This window comes from Chrysochloris asiatica, unplaced genomic scaffold (assembly GCF_000296735.1).
Source record: "Chrysochloris asiatica unplaced genomic scaffold, ChrAsi1.0 scaffold00241, whole genome shotgun sequence".
Taxonomy (NCBI): Eukaryota; Metazoa; Chordata; class Mammalia; order Afrosoricida; family Chrysochloridae; genus Chrysochloris; species Chrysochloris asiatica.
In genome coordinates this window covers 4130334-4144652 of record NW_006408759.1, presented here as the reverse complement: position 1 = coordinate 4144652, position 14319 = coordinate 4130334, and the positions used below count along the sequence as shown (strand labels likewise).

The following is a 14319-nucleotide window of genomic DNA, read 5'->3' as shown; positions in this document are numbered from 1 at the left end:
AATAATGCTGTACACCGGTGAGTACAATTAATGTCATTGAATTCTACATTTAAACGATTAAAATGGCAAACTTTTAAATAAAAATTCTAAACTGTTAGGGAATCAAGATTATCTTAGATATTTTGTTATCTAGGATATTTTAGATTAAATTCCTATTAAATAGATATTTTGATAATGTGTATGTGGTGCTGTGGGTTAATGTGTTGGACTGCAAGGTTAGTTTGAACCACAAAGTCAGCAGCTCAAGCTTACCAGTCACTCCTCAGAAACCCTATACAGAGTTGCTATGGGTTGGAATTGATTCAGCCACACTTAATAACAATAGCGTATGAAGATAACTTAAAGATTCTCAACATCTGAGAAGGGTTGCCCAGTTTTGGCAAAATCTCTCTCTCTTGACCATTTCCTCAGGTTTTGGGAATACTAAATAGGAGTACATTGGGATTTTTGATGACTGAAGACAGCCATTCTTTTCTTTTGAAATATTTTATTGAGTTTTCAGCAAAGGTTTATAAAGCATTTAGGTTACCCCTCAACAATTTCTACTGAAGTTTTTCAGTGACTAGTTAAATTTCTCACAATCCCTGAATATTTTCATTATTTCCATCCAATTTTTCTGTTTCCATTTATCTAGTTTCTCTGCCTTTGTTTTAAAGAAATTGTTGATCATTTGGCCTCATATAGATGATTTTTTTTTAAAGGACCATAGTATTTATGAGTATTATTCAGAATTTTTTGAGTCAAAGGTAGTTGTGATTCAAGGTTTGAAGAGACACTTAGGATAAAAATTTCTGGGAGCCCTCCAGTCTCAACCAATATGGTAGATCATTTTTTTTAAAAAAAGTAAATTGAGTTTCTCCATTTTCCACCCATTCTGTCACAGTCCATTAAGGAAGACAACCCTTCTTAATTTTAACTTCAAAGAAATGCCCCATAAAGTGACCTGAGAGTCAAAACTTCAGCAGAATGTTAACAGGAGCATACTTAATAGTGATTGTGATTTTCATATCTCCTTACACCAGAAATATGCAGGGGTTTGGAATGCATACAAATAATATGATGGTAAAACAGGCACAAGTGCCAGCTATTGCCATCATTGTAGAGACTTGACCTAAGAGTCCCAGTTTCTGCACCCAAGCCTATAAAACTCTCTCCCTGTTGACTTTCACACACCAACAAGGACAGTAATACAAGGAACCATAATCAGGAGCTTCATGAGGTCATGAGAATATCTATTTACTGCACCCACTGCTGCCTGTAAGAGACCTCAGGCTCTTTATGGGAACGGAAAAAAATCACAACATTTTCTGTACTGCAATTCTAAAACCATTTTATAAATCCCTACTACTTTATAAAGAAAAAGAAAAATCCTGGAGGCATCTAAAGATATTAGGTTCAAGACTTGAAGTGTACCAGGATTCTATACATTTTTGTTTGTTTTGTGCTATTAACACTCTTGTCCGCAGAATGTATCCTTTGTTTCCAAAGAGAGGGAAAACATGGCTCTCATCAAGCTGAGAGTCTTCCAGGATCAGTATTAGGATAAATACAAACAGGAGTCATGCAAACAATGCAGCCGAGGGCAGCAGGGTCTGAAATCTGGCTTGGAATCTGTCTTTCTGAAGAATGGCAGAAATAGCAAAGATGGGGAGAGGGGTCTGGAGGAAGGAGCTCTCTAAAGCTTAATTCCTCTCTCTGTCTAGGACACTTCAACCCCTAGACCAGGCGCGGTTTTCCAATTAACTTTCTGTGACACAGACACTCTGAAGATACCTGGTTACATTAAAAAAAAAATATTATGGCAAAATATATATAACACAACTTTTACCATAGTAACTATTTTAAGTGTACAATTCAGTGACATTATGTTGCACAAAAGTGATAGCTTTCTTTATTCTTCTTTTCCACTGGCCTCTGGTGTTTCCATAATAAATCATTTTTTTGTCTATATGTATTTGCCTATTCTAGATATTTAATATAAATGGGATCATACAATACGTGTCCTTGACAAAACATGCAGCATATACATACATATATATATATATTTATATATGTATTTTTTGTTTTGTTTTTTGTTTGTTTTGATTATGAACTGAGTGAGTGGGAGAACATCGGATTTACAACATCATTTCATTGCAATGGTTATCCACGATGCAGCATATATTTTTAAGGTTCATCCATACCATCAGAACTTTATTTCTGTTTTTGGCTGAACAATAATCCATTGTATGTGTGTGTGTATATATATATATATACACACCATGTTTTGCTTGTCTACAGATAGATATGGAGTTCTCCTGGTATGGTGCTGTAGGATAAGCACTGGATTTCTTACCACATGATTCAAACCCACCAAGCTCTACCTTGGAAACCCTGTATAGGGTTGCTATGTGTGGGAACTGATTTAACATCACTTAACAACAATAACACTGATCATGTACTTTCCACCTTGTGGCTATGTTGCAATGAACAAGATGTATAAGTCTTTGTTTGTGTCCCTGTTCTCAATTCTTCGGGTATCTACTTAAGAGTGAAATTGCTAGGTCATAAGGTCATTCTGTATTTACCTTTTTGAGTAACCACCAAACTGTTTTCCACAGCAACTGCATTTTACATTCCCACCAATAATGCACAAGGGCTCAAATTTCTCCACATTCTCACTGACATTTGTTATTTCCTTTTTTTCTTTTTCTGATAATAGCAATCTTAATGGGTGTGAAGTGGTAATTCACTGTGCTTGGTTATATTTTTACAGCACTTAGGGTTTTTACAAAATACATCATCCCATTTTTTCATTTAAAGATGCCAAACTCTTGGAAGATAAGGCAGATAACATTTTCCCCAAGTTTATAGAAGCAGAAATGGATAGTAGAGGGCTTTTGAACACCGTGGAGATGGGACCTGAGACTAAAGTTGTCTGTTTCTCAGTCATGGTCTTCTCAATAAACTAAGCTGCCTCCTGTGTCCTGGCTTCCACCAAATTTGTGAGACTAAATTACTCCATTACTGACTAAAGCCAGGAGGCTGGATCATCAGCAGACGCACATAATGAGATTCTTCTTCCTCTTACCTCCTGAATCATAGTGAAGCCGTTTCTGCTAGCTATAATCAACTTCCCCTATCTATAAAGTGGAGGGGCAAGGAAAGAATTGGGGAGAGTTATTTATTACCTTATTCTCTACAGATGATCCCATGATTATGTACAATTTAAGCTTTTAAGAAGAAAAAAAAAAGATGTCATATAGATTGAAGGCCTTATCTTTATTTTCATTGTTTGTATTGATTGGTTCTTAAAACAATATAATAATAAAGACTTTAGGTATATTTAATTTTGTGTTTTAAGGTAAAAAGTTGTACAGAAATCTAATCTGATGGAGGAGGCGGGTGGTAGGACAATTCTTCACATTCACAGTGCATATGGAACCTCTCTAATTGAACTCTAATTGAACTGCCTGATTTTGTCTGCAATCTCTGTTTTTGTTTCGATTCCTTTAATTATAAGTAATATACAAGATTAGGCATCTTGGCAATATGTTATTGGGATATTTCAATTTAAAGAAATCACATTATTAACATTTGCTATTTGCACGCTTGTCAATCTCTGTCTGGTTCAGGTTTCATTACAAGAGGGACATTCTGTCTCTTACAGACTCCTAGGTACACTGTCCCAGAACCAATGGGACTGTTGGTAGGCATCGTCAAGTTGGTTCTAACTCATAGCAACCCTATATAGGATTTCTGAAAAGTGACTGGTGGTTTTGAACAATCAACCAGTTGTTCAGTTGTTGTTATTAAATGCCATCAAGTCAGTTCTGACTCATAGTAACCCTTTGTATGATTTCTGAAGCAAAGTTGGTACTCGGCATAATTTTATCATTTTTGTATCAGTAAGCAGAGGGGTTGGATTCCAGTTCCAATACTCATTTTATATTCAGGGTGACCAGATGTCTTAGTGGGCCCAGGATAGTTTGGTTATTGCTGTTATGTGTCGTTGAATCGGTTCTGACTCAAAGTGACCCTGTATAGGGCTTCCAAGGAGCAGCTGGTGAATTTGAAATGCCAGCCTAGTGGTTCAAACCAATCTTGCGGTTCAGTGCATTAACCTACAATGTAACACCAGGACTCCAGGATAGTCTAGCTGTTGTCTATTATGCCATGGCAATTATATGTAAGTCTCTCTCTCGTTCAAAAGGGTTTTGGCACTCTAGACAAATCACAGTCTCTTTGCTTCTTCTTTTCTTTATCTGAAAGTTTAAAAAATTCTTATCATATAGCAAATGTTCAATAAATATTGTTGTTGGTAAGTGCTGTGGAGTTGGTTCCAATTCATTGCAACCTGTATAGAGTGGTTTCTGAGGAGTGGCAGGTGGGTTTGAACTGCCAACCTTGTGGTTTGCAGTTCAGTGTTTATTAGGTGTTAGCTATTATCATTATCAAGAGTCCCTGGGTGGTGCAAATAGGTTAATGCTTATTGGCTGACTATAAGGTAGGTAATTCAAGTCTACCCAGAGGTGCTTCTGTGGAACACAGTTCTACTTGTCCACATATGGCATCGCCTTGAGTTAGAATCAACTCCATAGCAACTGGTTTTGTTTTGTTTTTTATGATTATTAGCTTCTACAGTACTGTATCTGTGGGTCAAAGTCTTTGGAGAATCACAAACCTATTCTGTTACTTCAGTGGCAGTGCTAAATGTTAGTTGGAGTTCTGTGCTCTGCCTCTACTTTTGAGTTTTGAGAGCTCAAACAGGTATGCCCATGTCGCTTTGAATGGTTGATAGGTGTGGGGTGAGTGGACAGATAGAGGGATGGTACATGACAATTAGCTTGTGAGGGACAGGGGCCTGTGGGGCCAGTCAAAGCTGAGGCCTTTTAACTGGTTCCAACTCATAGCAACTGATAGAACGGGGCAGAAACTAGAGTTTCCAAAACTGTAAATCTTTACAAGAACAGACAGACTTCACCTCCTTTCTCCCATAGGTTGGCTGGTGGGTTTGAATTGCTGCTTTTGTGGTTAGCAGCCCAATGCTTATCCCAGAGTACCACCAGGATTCCATTGAGGCTCTTTGTTGTTGTGTGCTGTCGAATTGATTCCCACTCATAGAAACCCTGTATAGGGTTTCCGATAGCCCTTGGTGGATTTGAACTACTGACATTGTGGTTAGCAGTCTAATGCTTACCCCACAGCACCATACCAGGGCTCTAGATCCATTATTCAACCTACATATATTATTTAACTGGGCAGAGAAGTGATGTGGGGAGTAAGGACTGGGTTATGACTGTCTAATATACAGACAACTCACATTTGCCCTTTAAGTCAGTTCTATCATTGCCAACAAGGAGCTCTGGTAGCGTAGTGGTTACGAATCGGGCTGCGAACCTTAAGGTCAGCAGTTCGAAACTACCAGCTGTTCCACGGTAGAAAGATGAGGCTTTCGGCTCCTGTAAAGATTTACAGCCTTGAAAACCCTGTACAGGGTCACTATGAGTCGGAACCGACTCCACGGCACATAACAACAACTATCATTGCTAACAAAGAATAACAATGGACTCAAAAAGTTAGTTTGGCCAATCTGGGATGGTGTCTGGAGTGAGAAAAATTGTGGATCATAGTCCTGAAATGGGAGATTTGGAAGAGGCGTAAGCCCTTTTAATTGCCTGATGCATCTGACTGAATTACTGGTAGGGCTGTGGGAGAGGGACAAAAGCCAAGTAGTGGGGTTGGCCACCATGTTTGAGTAGGGCAGCAGCATCTTTGAGCTGCACAGCGCTGCTTCAGATTGTGCTCAAAATTTAAGAGCAAGAGATTTGGTTGCTATGCAACACATATACTGCTTTTCTTCTGTAAGAGAGAGATTAAGTTTCTGGCAAGGTTTCAATCTGTACTTTTTCCAATTCTAGTTATCTTCTGGTTCACTGTAGCTTTAAAAATTCAAATCTATTCAGTGATGCTTAAAGGCATTGTTAGGAACACATCTCATTTGTAACTGGGACCTGCCTATAATTGGACATCTCCCCTATCAAATATATATCAATTTACAATTGAGGAACTGTTATTTAGTATTTACAGTATGTATTTTTTTTAATTGAGACTGATAATCATTTTTAAATAAATAATCAAAATCAAAAAACCCTTGTGATATAAAGTCTAAAAAGTCTAAATTTCTCTGGAAGTAAATACACTTCCTAATTGTCTTTATTTCCAGAGAAATGCAGACTTGAGAAGAATTATTATTTCCAGTTTGAGGTAGTGGAGGTAGAGGGGAACGGGAAGGAGGTGCAGGTAGGGAGTATGGTAACCAATAATGGATGAGGTACCACATTAGGTATAGGCCAACCCATGTTTACAGATGGGAGAGGAGGTGGTGGCGGAGGGAGTGAAGAATTATGCATTAAAACACTGGAGGAGGAAAAGGATATTGTGGCATCATAGCAATGTCTGGGACAGACCTTGGACTCGCACTGTGAAACAGATTCAGATAGTTCAAGTTCCTCTTCTTCCTCCATCTCATCTTCTTTCTGTTCCTCTTCCTCTTGTATATTGCTTCCTCTAGTGCTTTCAGATAAAAGAAGATAATTTACAAGTTGAAAAGGAGAATAAGAATTTTCCTCTTAAAATATAAGTTTTTCTTGAAACTCTTAAACTACTTAGAACAAAAATGAGTTACTTCTTCTGAAGGACCCACTATTATTCTTCCTAAAGATAACGAATTAAAGCGTCTGGGCTGGTTTCAAGTATTGTTGAACAATTAGTAGTAATTGAATCTATGACGAGTGTACCTCCAGCTAATGAGGACACTGCAATTTTTAGAAGTGATCTAAAAGCAGCAGGAAAGATATTTGGACATGTTGCACATACAGTTCATGTGTATAATTCTTCTTCTGAGCACTTTGAAAATGAAGGAATTAAGATAAAGGACACTGTATTTTGCTCCATCAATGAAAGACATAACCCAATATATATTCACAGAAAAACTTAAACAGGAAAGGGGATCAGGAGCCATCATAGATCCTGAAAAAGAAATAGACCCCAAATAGAGAAAAAAAAAAAATCTCAGCTTCAAGGCCAGAAAAAACTCAAATCTGAATTTAATTAATGATATGAGCCAGGTGGAGATTTTGATGAGGTTCATCAAATTGGAATTCTCATCATTCTGCTTCAGAAGATTCAACGGGATATTGCAACAGAGAATAGGTGAGAGGATTTTCCGCAGGGATAGATATTGTCCAACTTGTCACAGGCGATCCCTACCTCATCAGTTTTAAACTCAGAGCCTATGATATCTCAAGAGACACCAAGGTTTCCACCTCTGAGACAGGACACGACAGTGAGGCCCTTTGTTATTGTTAAGTGCTGTTGAGTTGGTTCCAACTCATAGCAACGCTGTATAGGGTTTCAAAGGAGCGGCTGGTGACTTTCAACCACTGACCCTGTGGTTCAAACCGACCTTGTGGTCCAGTGCTTTATCCCACTGCCACACCAGGACTTTAAGAAAGTGGAAATCAAGCACACAGGATACTGATTTCAAGTGTCAAAAGCAGAGTCCAGGAGAACACAGAGCTCTGGTAGCGTAGTGGTTACGAATCGGGCTGCGAACCTTAAGGTCAGCGGTTCAAAACTACCAGCCGCTCCACGGGAGAAAGATGGCTTTCTACTCCCGTAAAGATTTACACCCTCGGAAACCCTGTACAGGGTCGCTATGAGTCGGAACCGACTTGATGGCACTTAACAACAACAACATGTATCTGGGCTTAATATACCTATAAGGCTAAAAATCTATGCTAAATTTACTTTTTAAACTCCTGCGCAGAACTGTTATTATCACCCAATTACAGTGATCCTGTGACTCACATGATTTTATCTGCTTATGCTACAAAAACATGCTATTGGTTTTTGTTTTTTAGAAGTTTTGATTGTGAATTATGTATTAATTTACATGATAAAACATTATCTTTACATTCATCCTATCATATTTCATTTCATTGCAATGATTACAATCCCCTGTATGCATCATCAAACAACCAAAGGGTACACCCTGCATGCCTGCCTCCTGGGCACAGGCACACAGCCCCTCTCCTTCCCTGAGTCCAGAGTCCCCAGCCATTCCTTCTCTCCATGTCATAGTCTCTGCCTCCATTCCTAGTGTCACTGCTTCCCCTGACAGCACTTCATGTTTCTTCCTTGATGGTTCCAGGGTCCTCTGCTCTTGAACTGCAATATCAACCACTCCCTTCTTTTTTGTTACAAAACACTTACATTTACCTTTCCAACACTCACTGTGAGACCTGATAGCAATCATTCCCTGTTGAACCACAGGAGTCTTATCTCCCACCGTTTATCAACCCCATCCAGACAGGTTGGAAACAACTTAGTGGCGATTCTGCCTTCTCTGTACCCTCTGGAACTAGGTTCCCTATTGAAAACTTGTAAGCCAGTCACTTCTTGCCTTTGTAGGTTCCTCCCTCCCCCATTTTGGTTGCCTATATCTAGTTTCCCCATCCCTGTCGACCCCAGGTACCAAGGGGGTGGGAATGATCCTCACTGCAAATATTTGTTCTCTCCTTAGTCATACTGCATCCACAAGCATAGGTCAAGTTCATTCAATTGTAGTGGGTTACTGGTTTTTTCCTCTTCTTTCTTCTAGTCGTGTTCTGATCATCGAGCAATTGATGCCAGATCAGATGGGTACTATCTGCAAGTTTGGGTGTTCTTGTGAATCTTCCCTCACTTCATATCAGCTGGATGCTTTACACTCTGCTCTAGTCCTCTGGGGTCATGTCCCTACCCCTGGGCCCAGGAGTCCCCAAGTCTTGTCATACTGCTGGTTAACCAGGTCTCAATCCAGGTTAACAGGAGTCTACTGAATGTGTTTGGACTTAGCTGACAACTTTATTGCTGTTTTTCCCCCACTTCCCTTATGGGTAACCAACGTCATTGGTCAGCAGCAAGACCACATACCTGCTCGTGTATTCCCCCTTGAGTTTCAGTCTTGGAAGGGGGTTTGCCTTGAGGGGACCTGACCGCTTGCCTTTATGGCTTTCTGGGGAACAACTTGCTTGTTCTTGTAGTAGTAAATTGGACTGCTGTTATTGTTTGTTTTGGTTTTTTTTTCCTGCTAGTCTTTCTTTCAAGAAGTATCTTCTGTTCTTCTAGCTGCTCCAGGCTGGTCTACTTGTCCTTTCAAGTGGAAATTTTCACCTCAGAAGATTCTGGATGGGGATCAGGATTCCACCTATGTTCTTGTGCAATGCAAAGGCTCTGCAGGAAGCCTCCTTTACTGGGCAAGTTCTAGCCCTATTTCAGGTACTCCAATCAGGTATAGGCTGAAGACAGACTTACAAGCTTTCTATTGTGATGTTTCTGGCTATCCCTTTCTCTTCCCTTCAAGTGTCTATTTTATAATAGGAGGTAAAGGAAACCAATATTCAAAAGACAGCCAAGCTTCTTAGCATCATTTCCCCACATTTCCCCATTCAAACCACACCTCAATCTTTGTATTCCTGATCCCTGTTGTTCCACGGTTGTGCTTACTTTGTTATTTACCTCGGTCATATTTAGCCTATGTAAACCTGCCTAGCTGTTCTCCCATCCACCTTGGTTTTCCTTTCCCATTCCCTTTCTATTGTATGCCCCTCTAGCACCCAAACTATACTGTGTCTATTCCCTAACCTGTGCACCACCTTTTCTCCCTCCCCTCACCCCACCCCATACATCCCAATAACCAACAAAAAAATTATTTTTCCTCCTTTTGTGTGGGTACTTTCTCTTAATCTTTAACAATAATGGTCCTATGCAGTATTTCTCCTTTTGTGACTGACTGATTTCACTTAGCATAATGCCCTCAAGGTTCATCCAAGTTATGTGGTGGCTTGCAGTGTCCTTGTTATTCTTCAAGGTAGCATAATATTCCATTGTGTGTATGTACCAAAGTTTGTTTATCAATTCTTCCATTGATAGGCACTTACGCTGTCTCCATCTTTTTGCTATTGTAAATAGTGCTGCTATGAACATTGATATGCATATATCTACTTGTGTTATGGTTTGTATTTCTTGTGGATAAATACCAAGTAGAGGAATTGCTGGATCATAAGGTATCTCTATTTCCAACTTTCTGAGGAAACACCATATTGCTTTCCAGAGTGGTTGGACCATTTTGCAATCCCACCAGCAATGTAAGAGGGTCCCAGTCTCTCCACATCCTCGCCAACATTTATTGTCCTCTACTTTTTTTTACCTTTGCTATTATTGCAAGTGTGAGATGATATCTCATTGTTGTTTTGATTTGCATCTCTCTAATAGCTAGTGATTGTGAACATTTCCTCATATGTTTGTTGGCTGCCCAGATCTCCTCCTTGGTGAAGCATCTATTCATGTCCTGTGCCCATTCTGTAATTGGGCTATTTGTCCTTTTCTTGTAGAGATGTTGTAAGTTCCTATGTATTTTGGAAATTAGTCCCTTGTTATTGCAAAATATTTTTTCCCATTCTGTGGGCTCTCTTTTTACTCTTTTGATCATGTCTTTTGATGCACATAAGTTTTTAATTTTTAGTATGTCCAAATCATCTATTTTGTCTACTTTTGTTTGTGTAATTTTCAAAATGTTTGGTAGTCTGTGTATGACCTGTATTAGAGCCCTTCCTTACATTTGTCCCTATTTTTTGATTGATGGCCTTCATAATTCTGGCATTCACACTTAGGTCTTTAATCCATGCTGAGCTGGTTTTTGTATAAGGCATGAGGTAAAGGTCTTGTTTCAGTCTTTTGCATATCGCTTTCCAGTTCTGCTAGCACCATCTGTTGAAGAGACTATCTCCTTCCCATGCGATATACTTAGGTACTTTGTTGAAAATCAATTGGCTGTATGTGGATGGGTTAATTTCTGGATTCTCAATTGTGTTCCATTGATCAATGTATTTCACTGTATCGGTACCAGGCTGTTTTGACCACTGTAGCCATGTAATAAATTTTGAAATCAGGGAGTGAGAGGCTTCCAACTGTGTTCTTCTTAAGCACTGCTTTGCTTATCCTGGGTCTCTTTCCTTTCCATATAAAGTTTGTAATTTTTTCCCCCATCTCTTTGAAGAATGTTGTTGGACTCTGGATTGGAATTGCATTATATGTGTAAATTGCTTTGGGCAGTATTGACATTTTCACAATGTTAAGTCTTCCTGTCCAGGAGCATGGTATATTCTTCCATTTTTGTCTCTTTTGGTTTCTTGTAGTTGTGTTTTGTAATTTTCTTTGTATAGGTGCTTTGTTTCTCTGGTTACATTTATTCCTAAATATTTCATCCTTTGGGGGGCTATTGTAAATGTATTTCTTTCTTAATATCCTTTTCAGCACTGTCCTTTTTACTATAGAAGAATCCAACTGATTTTTGTATGTTGATCTTATACCCTGCCACTTTGCTGAATCCTCCAATGAGGTCTAGTAGCTTTTTTACTGAGTCTTTGGGGTTTTCTATGTATAGGATCATATCGCTTGCAAATAGAGGAAGTTTTACTTCCCTTTGCCAATTTGGATGCCTTTAATTTCTCTATCTTGTCGTATAGCTCTTGCTAAGACTTTCAGCACAATGTTGAATAGGAGTGGAGACAAAGGGCATCCTTTTCTGGTTCCTGTTCACAGAAGGATGGCTTACAGTTTCTCTCCATTGAGAGTAATGTAGGCTGTTGTTTTTGTGTATATTCTCTTGATTATATTGAGGAATTTTCCTTCAATTCCTACTTGGTTGAGTGTTTTTTATAAGGAATGGATGTTGGATTTTGTCAAATTCCTTTTCTGCATGAGTCGATATGATCATGTGTTTGTTTTGTTTGTTTGTTTGTTTTCTTTTTTTGTTATTGTTTATATGGTAGATTACATTGATCATTTTTCTAATGTTGAACCATCCTTGCATCCCTGATATGAATCCCACTTGGTCATGATGTATTATTTTTTTGATGTTGGATTCTGTTGGCTAGGATTTTGTAGAGAATTTTTGCATCTGTGTTCATGAGGGATATTCGTCTATAATTTTCTTTCTTAGTGATGTCCTTCCCTGGTTTTGGTATGAGGGTTATGCTTGCTACATAAAATGTATTAGGAAGTTTTCCATACTCTTCTATATTCTGGAATAATTTGAGTAGAATTGGTGACAGCTCTTCCCTGAATGTTTGCTAGAACTCCCCAGTGAAGCCATCTGTGTCTGGTACTCTTTTTTTTGGGGGTCTGATGACCTGATCAATTTCTTCATTTGTTATGTGTCTGTTCAAGTCTTCTACTTCACTCTGTGTGAGTTTAGGTAGGTCGTGTTTTTCTGAAAATGTATCCGTCTCTTCTAAATTTTCAAATTTGTTGAAGTACAATTCTACATAGTATTCTACTATTATCTTTTTTATTTCATTTGATTCCATTGTGACATTGCCCATGTGGTTTCTAATTCGTGTTATTTGTGTCTTTTCCCTCTTTTCTTTTGTTAATTTTGCCAATGGTTTGCCAATTTTATTAATCCTTTCAAAGAACCAGCCTCTTGTCCTGTTGATTCTTTCTATAGTTTTTCTGTCTTCTATTTCATTTATTTCTGCTCTGATCTTTATTATTTCTTTTCTTTTGGTGACTGTAGGTTCCCTCTGTTGGTCTGTTTCTAATTGTTGGAGATGCTGTGTAAATGTGTTAATTTTGATTCTTTCTTCTTTTTGGAAGTGTACATTTATTGCAATAATTTGTCTTCTCAACACCACTTTTGCCATGCCCCAAAGATTTTGGTATGTTGTGTTTTCATTCCCCCCTTTTTTAAGGAACTTTGTGAGTTCATGCTTAATTTCTTTTATTATTCAGTTGCTTTTCAGCAAGGTGTTATTCAGTTTCCATGTCTTAAACTTTATTTCCTTAGTCTTCTTATTGTTGATACCTAATTTTATGGCAATGTGGTCTGAAAAGATGCTTTGTAGTATTTTGATGCTTGCAAATTTACGGAGGCTTGCTTTGTGACCTAACACATGATCAGTTCTGGAGAATGTTCCATGTGCAGTAGAAAAGAATGTGTATTGTGCTATTGTTGAGTTGAATGCTCTGTACCTGTATATGAGGTCAAGTTGATTGATTGTGCTGTTTAGTTCCTCTGTAACTTTGTCAAGTTTGTTTCTAGTTGTTCAATCTCTTTTTGAAAGTGGTGTATTAAAATCTCCACTATAATTGTAGGTTTATCTATTTTTTAATTCAATTCTAGTAGGGTTTACTTTCTATAGCTAGGTGCTCTTTCATTGGGAACATAGATGTTAATTGTGGTTGTGTCATCTTGCTCAATTAACATTTTAATCATGAGATAGTTTCCTTCTTCATCTCTTATGCTGGTTTTTGCCTTAAAGTTTATTGTATCAGAGATTATTATTGCCACTCTGCTTGTTTTTTTAACTTTTAGTCTGTTTTTGTCTTTATGTTTAAGGTGTGTCTCTTGCAGGCAACATTTTGAAGGGTGTTGGTTTCTTATTCATTCAGCCACTTTCTGTGTCTTCACAGAAGTGAAGTGCATTTAGTCCATTGACATATAGTATAATTATCGATAGGTATAGTTTAATTGCTGTTATTACATTAATTTTTTGTGGTGCTGTTCATTGCTTTGTTCTGTATGCTTTCTTGTTCTGAGCTCATGTTTTTTATACTAAATCTTATCAGTTTCTTCTTAGTTTTAATGTTTCCTCGTTCTACTTGGACCTTCATTTTCATGGTAAGTTGTGAAGTATTAATTTTCTTTGGGGTTACCCTATTGTCTATTAAGTTTTCCCTGCATTTAAGACAGTCTATTGTATGCTGCAATTAGTCGACCTCCTCACCACTTGGATCTCTGTTCCTATATTTTTCCCTTCTTTGACATTGTTATTATTTTGATCTTTGTTTGGATTCACATGTCCTCTGAATTCATTGCTGTAATTTTGTTCTATTCTGAATTCTGCTATCTGTCGACTGTGTTCCAGGTGGTGTTGCCACATCTGTCAATCTCTGGCTGTTGTCTGTTCTTGCTGGTTTTCATTCCAAAGAACTCCCTTTACAATGTTTTGAAGCACTGGATTGGCTTTGACAAAATCTCTTCGCTTCTGTTTATACTGGAATGTTTTGATTACACCACTGTATTTGACAGTTTTGTTGGATAGACGATTCTTGGTTGGCAGTTTTTTTTCTTTTAGGGTTTTATATATGTCTCCCCATTGCCTTCTTGCCTGTATTGTTTCTGCTTAAAAGTCAGAGCTTAATCTGATTTGTTTGCTTTTGTAGGTAATACTTCTCTTTACCCTGGCTGCTTTTAGGATTCTCTCCTTGTGTTTTATTTTGGAGAGCTTG

General features: G+C 38.2%; 1 pseudogene; it reads left to right on the top strand.

Moving 5' to 3' along the window:
- LOC102825055 overlaps window positions 1-7037 on the top strand; it is a 44690-nt pseudogene extending 37653 nt beyond the window's left edge.
- Window positions 7038-14319: the final 7282 nt, after the last annotated feature.